A 17511-nucleotide genomic window follows, 5' to 3' on the forward strand; every position below is an offset into this window, starting at 1 on the left:
TCACTGCAGATATTAATTCAGAGATAGGTGTGAGATCACTATCACTGCAGATATAGGTGTGAGATCACCATCACTACAGATATTGGTGTGAGATCACTATCACTGCAGATATAGGTGTCAGAGCATCATCACTTCAGATATAGGTGTGAGATCACCATCACTGCACATATAGGTGTAAGATCACCATCACTGCAGAGATAGGCGTGAGGTCACTATCACTGCAATTATAGGTGTAAGATCACCATCACTGCAGATATAAGTGTGAGATCACTATCACTGCAATTATAGGTGTAAGATCACCATCACTGCAGATATAAGTGTGAGATCACTATCACTGCTGAGATAGGTGTGAGATCACTATCACAGCAGATATAGGTGTAAGATCACCATCACCGCAGATATAGGTGTGAGATCTCTATCACTGTAGATATTGGTGTTAGATCACTATCACTGCAGCTATAGGTTTGAGATCACTATCACTGCAGATATTACTTCAGATATAGGTGTGAGATCCCTATCACTGCAGATTTAGGTATGAGATCACCATCACTGCAGATATAGGTGTGAGATCACCATCACTGCAGATATAGGTGTGAGATCATTATCACTGCAAATATAGGTGTGAGATCATCATTACTTGAGCTATAGGAGTGAGATCACTATCACTGCAGATACAGGTATGAGATCACCATCACTGCAGATATAGGTGTGAGATCACCATCACTGCAGACATTGTTGTGAGATCACAATCACTGCTGATATGGGTGTGAGATCACTATCACGGCAGATATAGGTGTGAGATCTCTATCACTGTAGATATTGGTGTGAGATGACTATCACTGCAGATATAGGTTTGAGATCACTATCACTGCAGATATTAATTCAGAGATAGGTGTGAGATCACTATCACTGCAGATATAGGTGTGAGATCACTATCACTGCATGTATAGGTGTAAGATCACTGCAGAGATAGGTGAGCGATCACTATCACTGCAGATATAGGTGTAAGATCACCATCGCTGCAGATATACGTGTGAGATCACTATCACTGCAGAGATAGGTGTGAGATCCCTATCACAGGAGATATAGGTGTAAGATCACCATCACTGCAGATATAGGTGTGAGATCTCTATCACTGTAGATATTGGTGTTAGATCACTATCACTGCAGCTATAGGTTTGAGATCACTATCACTGCAGACATTACTTCAGATATAGGTGTGAGATCCCTATCACTGCAGATTTAGGTATGAGATCACCATCACTGCAGATATAGGTGTGAGATCGCCATCACTGCAGATATTGGTGTGAGATCATTATCACTGCAAATATAGGTGTGAGATCATCATTACTTGAGATATATGTGTGAGATCACTATCACTGCAGATACAGGTGTGAGATCACCATCACTGCAGATATAGGTGTGAGATCACCATCACTGCAGATATAGGTGTGAGATCACTATCACTGCAGATATGTGTGAGATCACAATCACTGCAGATATTGCTTCAGATACAGATGTGACATCACAATCACTGCAGATATAGGTGAAATCAACATCACTGCAGATATAGGTATGAGATCACTATTGCTGCAGATATAGGTGTGAGATCACTATCTCTGCATATATAGGTGTGAGCTCACTATCCCTGCAGATATTGGTGTTAGATCACTATCACTGCAGATATAGGTGTGAGAACACTATCACTGCAGCTATAGGTGTGAGGTCTCTTTCACTGCAAATATAGGTGTGAGATCATCATTACTTGAGATATAGGCATGAGATCACTATCACTGCAGATACAGGTGTGAGATCACCATCACTGCAGATATAGGTGTGAGATCACCATCACTGCAGATATTGTTGTGAGATCACAATCACTGCTGATATAGGCGTGAGATCACTATCACAGCAGATATAGGTGTGAGATCTCTATCACTGTTGATATTGGTGTGAGATCACTGTCACTGCAGATATAGGTTTGAGATCACTATCACTGCAGATATTAATTCAGAGATGGGTGTGAGATCACTATCACTGCAGATATAGGTGTGATATCACTATCACTGCAGATATAGGTGTGAGATCACTATTGCTGCAGGTATAGGTGTGAGATCACTATCACTGCAGATATAGGTGTGAGATCACCACCAATGCAGATATTGGTGTGAGATCACTATCACTGCAGATATAGGTATGAGATCACCATCACTGCAGATAAAGGTGTGAGATCTCTATCACTGCAGATAGTGGTGTGAGATCACCATCACTACAGATATTGGTGAGAAATCACTATCACTGCAGATATGGGTGTGAGATCACTATCACTGCAGAGATAGGCGTGAGATCACTATCACAGCAGATATAGGTGTGAGATCACAATCATGGCAGATATAAGTGTGAGATCTCTATCACTGTATATATTGGTGTGAGATGACTATCACTGCAGATATAGGTTTGAGATCACTATCACTGCAGATATTAATTCAGAGATAGGTGTGAAATCACTATCACTGCAGATATAGGTGTGAGATCACTCTCACTGCAGATATAGGTGTGAGATCACTATTGCTGCAGGTATAGGTGTGAGATCACTATCACTGCAGATATAGGTGTGAGATCACCACCAATGCAGATATAGGTGTGAGATCACTATCACTGCAGATATAGGTGTGAGATGCTGCAGATATAGGTGTGAGATCAGCATCACTGCAGATGTAGGTGTGAGATCACTATCACTGCAGATATAGGCGTGAGATCACCATCACTGCAGATATAAGTGTGAGATCACTATCACTGCAGAGATAGGTGTGAGATCACTATCACAGCAGATATAGGAGTAAGATCACCATCACTGCAGATATAGGTGTGAGATCTCTATCACTGTAGATATTGGTGTTAGATCACTATCACTGCAGCTATAGGTTTGAGATCACTATCACTGCAGATATTACTTCAGATATAGGTGTGAGATCCCTATCACTGCAGATTTAGGTATGAGATCACAATCACTGCAGATATAGCTGTGAGATCACCATCACTGCAGATATAGGTGTGAGATCATTATCACTGCAAATATAGGTGTGAGATCATCATTACTTGAGATATAGGTGTGAGATCACTATCACTGCAGATACAGGTGTGAGATCACCATCACTGCAGATATAGGTGTGAGATCACCATCACTGCAGATATTGTTGTGAGATCACAATCACTGCTGATATAGGTGTGAGATCACTATCATGGCAGATATAAGTGTGAGATCTCTATCACTGTAGATATTGGTGTGAGATGACTATCACTGCAGATATAGGTTTGAGATCACTATCACTGCAGATATTAATTCAGAGATAGGTGTGAAATCACTATCACTGCAGATATAGGTGTGAGATCACTATTGCTGCAGGTATAGGTGTGAGATCACTATCACTGCAGATATAGGTGTGAGATCACCACCAATGCAGATATTGGTGTGAGATCACTATCACTGCAGATATAGGTGTGAGATCACCATCACTGCAGATAAAGGTGTGAGATCTCTATCACTGCAGATATTGGTGTGAGATCACCATGACTACAGATATTGGTGTGACATCACTATCACTGCAGATATAGGTGTCAGAGCATCATCACTTCAGATATAGGTGTGAGATCACTATCACTGCAGATATAGGTGTGAGATGACCATCACTGCAGATATAGGTGTGAGATCAGCATCACTGCAGATGTAGGTGTGAGATCACTATCACTGCAGATATAGGCGTGAGATCACCATCACTGCAGATATAGGTATGAGATTATTATCACTGTAGATATAGGTGTGAGATCACCATTACTTCAGATATAGGTGTGAGATCACTATCACTGCATATATTGGTGAAATCACCATTACTGCAGATATGGGTGAGAGATCACTATCACTGCAGAGATGGGTGTGAGCTCACTATCACTGCAGATATAGGCGTGAGATCACCATCACTGCAGATATAGGTATGAGATTATTATTACTGTAGATATAGGTGTGAGATCACCATTACTTCAGATATAGGTGTGAGATCACTATCACTGCATATATAGGTGAGATCACCATCACTGCAGATATGGGTGAGAGATCACTATCACTGCAGAGATGGGTGTGAGCTCAGTATCACTGCAGATATAGGTGTAAGATCACCATCACTGCAGATATAGGTGTGAGATCACTATCACTGCACGTATAGGTGTAAGATCACCATCACTGCAGAGATAGGTGTGAGATCACTATCACTGCAGATATAGGTGTAAGATCACCATCACTGCAGATATAAGTGTGAGATCACTATCACTGCAGATAAAGGTGTGAGATCTCTATCACTGCAGATATTGGTGTGAGATCACCATCACTACAGATATTGGTGTGAGATCACTATCACTGCAGATATAGGTGTCAGAGCATCATCACTTCAGATATAGGTGTGAGATCACTATCACTGCACATATAGGTGTAAGATCACCATCACTGCAGAGATAGGTGTGAGATCACTATCACTGCAATTATAGGTGTAAGATCACCATCACTGCAGATATAAGTGTGAGATCACCATCACTGCAGATATAGGTGTGAGATCACCATCACTGCAGATATAGGTGTGAGATCATTATCACTGCAAATATAGGTGTGAGATCATCATTACTTGAGCTATAGGTGTGAGATCACTATCACTGCAGATACAGGTGTGAGATCACCATCACTGCAGATATAGGTGTGAGATCACCATCACTGCAGACATTGTTGTGAGATCACAATCACTGCAGAGATAGGTGTGAGATCACTATCACTGCAGATATAGGTGTAAGATCACCATCGCTGCAGATATAAGTGTGAGATCACTATCACTGCAGTGATAGGTGTGAGATCACTATCACAGCAGATATAGGTGTGAGATCTCTATCACTGTAGATATTGGTGTTAGATCACTATCACTGCAGCTATAGGTTTGAGATCACTATCACTGCAGATATTACTTCAGTTATAGGTGTGAGATCCCTATCACTGCAGATTTAGGTATGAGATCACCATCACTGCAGATATAGGTGTGAGGTCACCATCACTGCAGATATAGGTGTGAGATCATTATCACTGCAAATATAGGTGTGAGATCATCATTACTTGAGATATAGGTGTGAGATCACTATCACTGCAGATACAGGTGTGAGATCACCATCACTGCAGATATAGGTGTGAGATCACCATCACTGCAGATATTGTTGTGAGATCACAATCACTGCTGATATAGGTGTGAGATCACTATCATGGCAGATATAAGTGTGAGATCTCTATCACTGTAGATATTGGTGTGAGATGACTATCACTGCAGATATAGGTTTGAGATCACTATCACTGCAGATATTAATTCAGAGATAGGTGTGAAATCACTATCACTGCAGATATAGGTGTGAGATCAATATCACTGCAGATATAGGTGTGAGATCACTATTGCTGCAGGTATAGGTGTGAGGTCACTATCACTGCAGATATAGGTGTGAGATCACCACCAATGCAGATATTGGTGTGAGATCACTATCACTGCAGATAAAGGTGTGAGATCTCTATCACTGCAGATATTGGTGTGAGATCACCATCACTACAGATATTGGTGTGAGATCACTATCACTGCAGATATAGGTGTCAGAGCATCATCACTTCAGATATAGGTGTGAGATCACTATCACTGCACATATAGGTGTAAGATCACCATCACTGCAGAGATAGGTGTGAGATCACTATCACTGCAATTATAGGTGTAAGATCACCATCACTGCAGATATAAGTGTGAGATCACCATCACTGCAGATATAGGTGTGAGATCACCATCACTGCAGATATAGGTGTGAGATCATTATCACTGCAAATATAGGTGTGAGATCATCATTACTTGAGCTATAGGTGTGAGATCACTATCACTGCAGATACAGGTGTGAGATCACCATCACTGCAGATATAGGTGTGAGATCACCATCACTGCAGACATTGTTGTGAGATCAAAATCACTGCAGAGATAGGTGTGAGATCACTATCACTGCAGATATAGGTGTAAGATCACCATCGCTGCAGATATAAGTGTGAGATCACTATCACTGCAGTGATAGGTGTGAGATCACTATCACAGCAGATATAGGAGTAAGATCACCATCACTGCAGATATAGGTGTGAGATCTCTATCACTGTAGATATTGGTGTTAGATCACTATCACTGCAGCTATAGGTTTGAGATCACTATCACTGCAGATATTACTTCAGTTATAGGTGTGAGATCCCTATCACTGCAGATTTAGGTATGAGATCACCATCACTGCAGATATAGGTGTGAGGTCACCATCACTGCAGATATAGGTGTGAGATCATTATCACTGCAAATATAGGTGTGAGATCATCATTACTTGAGATATAGGTGTGAGATCACTATCACTGCAGATACAGGTGTGAGATCACCATCACTGCAGATATAGGTTTGAGATCACCATCACTGCAGATATTGTTGTGAGATCACAATCACTGCTGATATAGGTGTGAGATCACTATCATGGCAGATATAAGTGTGAGATCTCTATCACTGTAGATATTGGTGTGAGATGACTATCACTGCAGATATAGGTTTGAGATCACTATCACTGCAGATATTAATTCAGAGATAGGTGTGAGATCACTATCACTGCAGATATAGGTGTGAGATCACCATCACTACAGATATTGGTGTGAGATCACTATCACTGCAGATATAGGTGTCAGAGCATCATCACTTCAGATATAGGTGTGAGATCACCATCACTGCACATATAGGTGTAAGATCACCATCACTGCAGAGATAGGCGTGAGGTCACTATCACTGCAATTATAGGTGTAAGATCACCATCACTGCAGATATAAGTGTGAGATCACTATCACTGCAATTATAGGTGTAAGATCACCATCACTGCAGATATAAGTGTGAGATCACTATCACTGCTGAGATAGGTGTGAGATCACTATCACAGCAGATATAGGTGTAAGATCACCATCACCGCAGATATAGGTGTGAGATCTCTATCACTGTAGATATTGGTGTTAGATCACTATCACTGCAGCTATAGGTTTGAGATCACTATCACTGCAGATATTACTTCAGATATAGGTGTGAGATCCCTATCACTGCAGATTTAGGTATGAGATCACCATCACTGCAGATATAGGTGTGAGATCACCATCACTGCAGATATAGGTGTGAGATCATTATCACTGCAAATATAGGTGTGAGATCATCATTACTTGAGCTATAGGAGTGAGATCACTATCACTGCAGATACAGGTATGAGATCACCATCACTGCAGATATAGGTGTGAGATCACCATCACTGCAGACATTGTTGTGAGATCACAATCACTGCTGATATGGGTGTGAGATCACTATCACGGCAGATATAGGTGTGAGATCTCTATCACTGTAGATATTGGTGTGAGATGACTATCACTGCAGATATAGGTTTGAGATCACTATCACTGCAGATATTAATTCAGAGATAGGTGTGAGATCACTATCACTGCAGATATAGGTGTGAGATCACTATCACTGCATGTATAGGTGTAAGATCACTGCAGAGATAGGTGAGCGATCACTATCACTGCAGATATAGGTGTAAGATCACCATCGCTGCAGATATACGTGTGAGATCACTATCACTGCAGAGATAGGTGTGAGATCCCTATCACAGGAGATATAGGTGTAAGATCACCATCACTGCAGATATAGGTGTGAGATCTCTATCACTGTAGATATTGGTGTTAGATCACTATCACTGCAGCTATAGGTTTGAGATCACTATCACTGCAGACATTACTTCAGATATAGGTGTGAGATCCCTATCACTGCAGATTTAGGTATGAGATCACCATCACTGCAGATATAGGTGTGAGATCGCCATCACTGCAGATATTGGTGTGAGATCATTATCACTGCAAATATAGGTGTGAGATCATCATTACTTGAGATATATGTGTGAGATCACTATCACTGCAGATACAGGTGTGAGATCACCATCACTGCAGATATAGGTGTGAGATCACCATCACTGCAGATATAGGTGTGAGATCACTATCACTGCAGATATGTGTGAGATCACAATCACTGCAGATATTGCTTCAGATACAGATGTGACATCACAATCACTGCAGATATAGGTGAAATCAACATCACTGCAGATATAGGTATGAGATCACTATTGCTGCAGATATAGGTGTGAGATCACTATCTCTGCATATATAGGTGTGAGCTCACTATCCCTGCAGATATTGGTGTTAGATCACTATCACTGCAGATATAGGTGTGAGAACACTATCACTGCAGCTATAGGTGTGAGGTCTCTTTCACTGCAAATATAGGTGTGAGATCATCATTACTTGAGATATAGGCATGAGATCACTATCACTGCAGATACAGGTGTGAGATCACCATCACTGCAGATATAGGTGTGAGATCACCATCACTGCAGATATTGTTGTGAGATCACAATCACTGCTGATATAGGCGTGAGATCACTATCACAGCAGATATAGGTGTGAGATCTCTATCACTGTTGATATTGGTGTGAGATCACTGTCACTGCAGATATAGGTTTGAGATCACTATCACTGCAGATATTAATTCAGAGATGGGTGTGAGATCACTATCACTGCAGATATAGGTGTGATATCACTATCACTGCAGATATAGGTGTGAGATCACTATTGCTGCAGGTATAGGTGTGAGATCACTATCACTGCAGATATAGGTGTGAGATCACCACCAATGCAGATATTGGTGTGAGATCACTATCACTGCAGATATAGGTATGAGATCACCATCACTGCAGATAAAGGTGTGAGATCTCTATCACTGCAGATAGTGGTGTGAGATCACCATCACTACAGATATTGGTGAGAAATCACTATCACTGCAGATATGGGTGTGAGATCACTATCACTGCAGAGATAGGCGTGAGATCACTATCACAGCAGATATAGGTGTGAGATCACAATCATGGCAGATATAAGTGTGAGATCTCTATCACTGTATATATTGGTGTGAGATGACTATCACTGCAGATATAGGTTTGAGATCACTATCACTGCAGATATTAATTCAGAGATAGGTGTGAAATCACTATCACTGCAGATATAGGTGTGAGATCACTCTCACTGCAGATATAGGTGTGAGATCACTATTGCTGCAGGTATAGGTGTGAGATCACTATCACTGCAGATATAGGTGTGAGATCACCACCAATGCAGATATAGGTGTGAGATCACTATCACTGCAGATATAGGTGTGAGATGCTGCAGATATAGGTGTGAGATCAGCATCACTGCAGATGTAGGTGTGAGATCACTATCACTGCAGATATAGGCGTGAGATCACCATCACTGCAGATATAAGTGTGAGATCACTATCACTGCAGAGATAGGTGTGAGATCACTATCACAGCAGATATAGGAGTAAGATCACCATCACTGCAGATATAGGTGTGAGATCTCTATCACTGTAGATATTGGTGTTAGATCACTATCACTGCAGCTATAGGTTTGAGATCACTATCACTGCAGATATTACTTCAGATATAGGTGTGAGATCCCTATCACTGCAGATTTAGGTATGAGATCACAATCACTGCAGATATAGGTGTGAGATCACCATCACTGCAGATATAGGTGTGAGATCATTATCACTGCAAATATAGGTGTGAGATCATCATTACTTGAGATATAGGTGTGAGATCACTATCACTGCAGATACAGGTGTGAGATCACCATCACTGCAGATATAGGTGTGAGATCACCATCACTGCAGATATTGTTGTGAGATCACAATCACTGCTGATATAGGTGTGAGATCACTATCATGGCAGATATAAGTGTGAGATCTCTATCACTGTAGATATTGGTGTGAGATGACTATCACTGCAGATATAGGTTTGAGATCACTATCACTGCAGATATTAATTCAGAGATAGGTGTGAAATCACTATCACTGCAGATATAGGTGTGAGATCACTATTGCTGCAGGTATAGGTGTGAGATCACTATCACTGCAGATATAGGTGTGAGATCACCACCAATGCAGATATTGGTGTGAGATCACTATCACTGCAGATATAGGTGTGAGATCACCATCACTGCAGATAAAGGTGTGAGATCTCTATCACTGCAGATATTGGTGTGAGATCACCATGACTACAGATATTGGTGTGACATCACTATCACTGCAGATATAGGTGTCAGAGCATCATCACTTCAGATATAGGTGTGAGATCACTATCACTGCAGATATAGGTGTGAGATGACCATCACTGCAGATATAGGTGTGAGATCAGCATCACTGCAGATGTAGGTGTGAGATCACTATCACTGCAGATATAGGCGTGAGATCACCATCACTGCAGATATAGGTATGAGATTATTATTACTGTAGATATAGGTGTGAGATCACCATTACTTCAGATATAGGTGTGAGATCACTATCACTGCATATATTGGTGAAATCACCATTACTGCAGATATGGGTGAGAGATCACTATCACTGCAGAGATGGGTGTGAGCTCACTATCACTGCAGATATAGGCGTGAGATCACCATCACTGCAGATATAGGTATGAGATTATTATTACTGTAGATATAGGTGTGAGATCACCATTACTTCAGATATAGGTGTGAGATCACTATCACTGCATATATAGGTGAGATCACCATCACTGCAGATATGGGTGAGAGATCACTATCACTGCAGAGATGGGTGTGAGCTCAGTATCACTGCAGATATAGGTGTAAGATCACCATCACTGCAGATATAGGTGTGAGATCACTATCACTGCACGTATAGGTGTAAGATCACCATCACTGCAGAGATAGGTGTGAGATCACTATCACTGCAGATATAGGTGTAAGATCACCATCGCTGCAGATATAAGTGTGAGATCACTATCACTGCAGATAAAGGTGTGAGATCTCTATCACTGCAGATATTGGTGTGAGATCACCATCACTACAGATATTGGTGTGAGATCACTATCACTGCAGATATAGGTGTCAGAGCATCATCACTTCAGATATAGGTGTGAGATCACTATCACTGCACATATAGGTGTAAGATCACCATCACTGCAGAGATAGGTGTGAGATCACTATCACTGCAATTATAGGTGTAAGATCACCATCACTGCAGATATAAGTGTGAGATCACCATCACTGCAGATATAGGTGTGAGATCACCATCACTGCAGATATAGGTGTGAGATCATTATCACTGCAAATATAGGTGTGAGATCATCATTACTTGAGCTATAGGTGTGAGATCACTATCACTGCAGATACAGGTGTGAGATCACCATCACTGCAGATATAGGTGTGAGATCACCATCACTGCAGACATTGTTGTGAGATCACAATCACTGCAGAGATAGGTGTGATATCACTATCACTGCAGATATAGGTGTAAGATCACCATCGCTGCAGATAGAAGTGTGAGATCACTATCACTGCAGTGATAGGTGTGAGATCACTATCACAGCAGATATAGGAGTAAGATCACCATCACTGCAGATATAGGTGTGAGATCTCTATCACTGTAGATATTGGTGTTAGATCACTATCACTGCAGCTATAGGTTTGAGATCACTATCACTGCAGATATTACTTCAGTTATAGGTGTGAGATCCCTATCACTGCAGATTTAGGTATGAGATCACCATCACTGCAGATATAGGTGTGAGGTCACCATCACTGCAGATATAGGTGTGAGATCATTATCACTGCAAATATAGGTGTGAGATCATCATTACTTGAGATATAGGTGTGAGATCACTATCACTGCAGATACAGGTGTGAGATCACCATCACTGCAGATATAGGTGTGAGATCACCATCACTGCAGATATTGTTGTGAGATCACAATCACTGCTGATATAGGTGTGAGATCACTATCATGGCAGATATAAGTGTGAGATCTCTATCACTGTAGATATTGGTGTGAGATGACTATCACTGCAGATATAGGTTTGAGATCACTATCACTGCAGATATTAATTCAGAGATAGGTGTGAAATCACTATCACTGCAGATATAGGTGTGAGATCAATATCACTGCAGATATAGGTGTGAGATCACTATTGCTGCAGGTATAGGTGTGAGGTCACTATCACTGCAGATATAGGTGTGAGATCACCACCAATGCAGATATTGGTGTGAGATCACTATCACTGCAGATAAAGGTGTGAGATCTCTATCACTGCAGATATTGGTGTGAGATCACCATCACTACAGATATTGGTGTGAGATCACTATCACTGCAGATATAGGTGTCAGAGCATCATCACTTCAGATATAGGTGTGAGATCACTATCACTGCACATATAGGTGTAAGATCACCATCACTGCAGAGATAGGTGTGAGATCACTATCACTGCAATTATAGGTGTAAGATCACCATCACTGCAGATATAGGTGTGAGATCACCATCATTGCAGATATAGGTGTGAGATCATTATCACTGCAAATATAGGTGTGAGATCATCATTACTTGAGCTATAGGTGTGAGATCACTATCACTGCAGATACAGGTGTGAGATCACCATCACTGCAGATATAGGTGTGAGATCACCATCACTGCAGACATTGTTGTGAGATCAAAATCACTGCAGAGATAGGTGTGAGATCACTATCACTGCAGATATAGGTGTAAGATCACCATCGCTGCAGATATAAGTGTGAGATCACTATCACTGCAGTGATAGGTGTGAGATCACTATCACAGCAGATATAGGAGTAAGATCACCATCACTGCAGATATAGGTGTGAGATCTCTATCACTGTAGATATTGGTGTTAGATCACTATCACTGCAGCTATAGGTTTGAGATCACTATCACTGCAGATATTACTTCAGTTATAGGTGTGAGATCCCTATCACTGCAGATTTAGGTATGAGATCACCATCACTGCAGATATAGGTGTGAGGTCACCATCACTGCAGATATAGGTGTGAGATCATTATCACTGCCAATATAGGTGTGAGATCATCATTACTTGAGATATAGGTGTGAGATCACTATCACTGCAGATACAGGTGTGAGATCACCATCACTGCAGATATAGGTGTGAGATCACCATCACTGCAGATATTGTTGTGAGATCACAATCACTGCTGATATAGGTGTGAGATCACTATCATGGCAGATATAAGTGTGAGATCTCTATCACTGTAGATATTGGTGTGAGATGACTATCACTGCAGATATAGGTTTGAGATCACTATCACTGCAGATATTAATTCAGAGATAGGTGTGAGATCACTATCACTGCAGATATAGGTGTGAGATCACCATCACTACAGATATTGGTGTGAGATCACTATCACTGCAGATATAGGTGTCAGAGCATCATCACTTCAGATATAGGTGTGAGATCACCATCACTGCACATATAGGTGTAAGATCACCATCACTGCAGAGATAGGCGTGAGGTCACTATCACTGCAATTATAGGTGTAAGATCACCATCACTGCAGATATAAGTGTGAGATCACTATCACTGCAATTATAGGTGTAAGATCACCATCACTGCAGATATAAGTGTGAGATCACTATCACTGCTGAGATAGGTGTGAGATCACTATCACAGCAGATATAGGTGTAAGATCACCATCACCGCAGATATAGGTGTGAGATCTCTATCACTGTAGATATTGGTGTTAGATCACTATCACTGCAGCTATAGGTTTGAGATCACTATCACTGCAGATATTACTTCAGATATAGGTGTGAGATCCCTATCACTGCAGATTTAGGTATGAGATCACCATCACTGCAGATATAGGTGTGAGATCACCATCACTGCAGATATAGGTGTGAGATCATTATCACTGCAAATATAGGTGTGAGATCATCATTACTTGAGCTATAGGAGTGAGATCACTATCACTGCAGATACAGGTATGAGATCACCATCACTGCAGATATAGGTGTGAGATCACCATCACTGCAGACATTGTTGTGAGATCACAATCACTGCTGATATGGGTGTGAGATCACTATCACGGCAGATATAGGTGTGAGATCTCTATCACTGTAGATATTGGTGTGAGATGACTATCACTGCAGATATAGGTTTGAGATCACTATCACTGCAGATATTAATTCAGAGATAGGTGTGGGATCACTATCACTGCAGATATAGGTGTGAGATCACTATCACTGCATGTATAGGTGTAAGATCACTGCAGAGATAGGTGAGCGATCACTATCACTGCAGATATAGGTGTAAGATCACCATCGCTGCAGATATACGTGTGAGATCACTATCACTGCAGAGATAGGTGTGAGATCCCTATCACAGGAGATATAGGTGTAAGATCACCATCACTGCAGATATAGGTGTGAGATCTCTATCACTGTAGATATTGGTGTTAGATCACTATCACTGCAGCTATAGGTTTGAGATCACTATCACTGCAGACATTACTTCAGATATAGGTGTGAGATCCCTATCACTGCAGATTTAGGTATGAGATCACCATCACTGCAGATATAGGTGTGAGATCGCCATCACTGCAGATATTGGTGTGAGATCATTATCACTGCAAATATAGGTGTGAGATCATCATTACTTGAGATATATGTGTGAGATCACTATCACTGCAGATACAGGTGTGAGATCACCATCACTGCAGATATAGGTGTGAGATCACCATCACTGCAGATATAGGTGTGAGATCACTATCACTGCAGATATGTGTGAGATCACAATCACTGCAGATATTGCTTCAGATACAGATGTGACATCACAATCACTGCAGATATAGGTGAAATCAACATCACTGCAGATATAGGTATGAGATCACTATTGCTGCAGATATAGGTGTGAGATCACTATCTCTGCATATATAGGTGTGAGCTCACTATCCCTGCAGATATTGGTGTTAGATCACTATCACTGCAGATATAGGTGTGAGAACACTATCACTGCAGCTATAGGTGTGAGGTCTCTTTCACTGCAAATATAGGTGTGAGATCATCATTACTTGAGATATAGGCATGAGATCACTATCACTGCAGATACAGGTGTGAGATCACCATCACTGCAGATATAGGTGTGAGATCACCATCACTGCAGATATTGTTGTGAGATCACAATCACTGCTGATATAGGTGTGAGATCACTATCACAGCAGATATAGGTGTGAGATCTCTATCACTGTTGATATTGGTGTGAGATCACTGTCACTGCAGATATAGGTTTGAGATCACTATCACTGCAGATATTAATTCAGAGATAGGTGTGAAATCACTATCACTGCAGATATAGGTGTGAGATCACTCTCACTGCAGATATAGGTGTGAGATCACTATTGCTGCAGGTATAGGTGTGAGATCACTATCACTGCAGATATAGGTGTGAGATCACCACCAATGCAGATATAGGTGTGAGATCACTATCACTGCAGATATAGGTGTGAGATGACCATCACTGCAGATATAGGTGTGAGATCAGCATCACTGCAGATGTAGGTGTGAGATCACTATCACTGCAGATATAGGCGTGAGATCACCATCACTGCAGATATAAGTGTGAGATCACTATCACTGCAGAGATAGGTGTGAGATCACTATCACAGCAGATATAGGAGTAAGATCACCATCACTGCAGATATAGGTGTGAGATCTCTATCACTGTAGATATTGGTGTTAGATCACTATCACTGCAGCTATAGGTTTGAGATCACTATCACTGCAGATATTACTTCAGTTATAGGTGTGAGATCCCTATCACTGCAGATTTAGGTATGAGATCACCATCACTGCAGATATAGGTGTGAGATCACCATCACTGCAGATATAGGTGTGAGATCATTATCACTGCAAATATAGGTGTGAGATCATCATTACTTGAGATATAGGTGTGAGATCACTATCACTGCAGATACAGGTGTGAGATCACCATCACTGCAGATATAGGTGTGAGATCACCATCACTGCAGATATTGTTGTGAGATCACAATCACTGCTGATATAGGTGTGAGATCACTATCATGGCAGATATAAGTGTGAGATCTCTATCACTGTAGATATTGGTGTGAGATGACTATCACTGCAGATATAGGTTTGAGATCACTATCACTGCAGATATTAATTCAGAGATAGGTGTGAAATCACTATCACTGCAGATATAGGTGTGAGATCACTATTGCTGCAGGTATAGGTGTGAGATCACTATCACTGCAGATATAGGTGTGAGATCACCACCAATGCAGATATTGGTGTGAGATCACTATCACTGCAGATATAGGTGTGAGATCACCATCACTGCAGATAAAGGTGTGAGATCTCTATCACTGCAGATATTGGTGTGAGATCACCATGACTACAGATATTGGTGTGACATCACTATCACTGCAGATATAGGTGTCAGAGCATCATCACTTCAGATATAGGTGTGAGATCACTATCACTGCAGATATAGGTGTGAGATGACCATCACTGCAGATATAGGTGTGAGATCAGCATCACTGCAGATGTAGGTGTGAGATCACTATCACTGCAGATATAGGCGTGAGATCACCATCACTGCAGATATAGGTATGAGATTATTATTACTGTAGATATAGGTGTGAGATCACCATTACTTCAGATATAGGTGTGAGATCACTATCACTGCATATATTGGTGAAATCACCATTACTGCAGATATGGGTGAGAGATCACTATCACTGCAGAGATGGGTGTGAGCTCACTATCACTGCAGATATAGGCGTGAGATCACCATCACTGCAGATATAGGTATGAGATTATTATTACTGTAGATATAGGTGTGAGATCACCATTACTTCAGATATAGGTGTGAGATCACTATCACTGCATATATAGGTGAGATCACCATCACTGCAGATATGGGTGAGAGATCACTATCACTGCAGAGATGGGTGTGAGCTCAGTATCACTGCAGATATAGGTGTAAGATCACCATCACTGCAGATATAGGTGTGAGATCACTATCACTGCACGTATAGGTGTAAGATCACCATCACTGCAGATATTGTTGTGAGATCACAATCACTGCTGATATAGGTGTGAGATCACTATCATGGCAGATATAAGTGTGAGATCTCTATCACTGTAGATATTGGTATGAGATGACTATCACTGCAGATATAGGTTTGAGATCACTATCACTGCAGATATTAATTCAGAGATAGGTGTGAAATCACTATCACTGCAGATATAGGTGTGAGATCACTATTGCTGCAGGTATAGGTGTGAGATCACTATCACTGCAGATATAGGTGTGAGATCACCACCAATGCAGATATTGGTGTGAGATCACTATCACTGCAGATATAGGTGTGAGATCACCATCCCTGCAGATAAAGGTGTGAGATCTCTATCACTGCAGATATTGGTGTGAGATCACCATGACTACAGATATTGGTGTGACATCACTATCACTGCAGATATAGGTGTCAGAGCATCATCA

The sequence above is a fragment of the Triturus cristatus genome, chromosome 1_1 (assembly GCF_964204655.1).
Source record: "Triturus cristatus chromosome 1_1, aTriCri1.1, whole genome shotgun sequence".
NCBI lineage: Eukaryota > Metazoa > Chordata > Amphibia > Caudata > Salamandridae > Triturus > Triturus cristatus.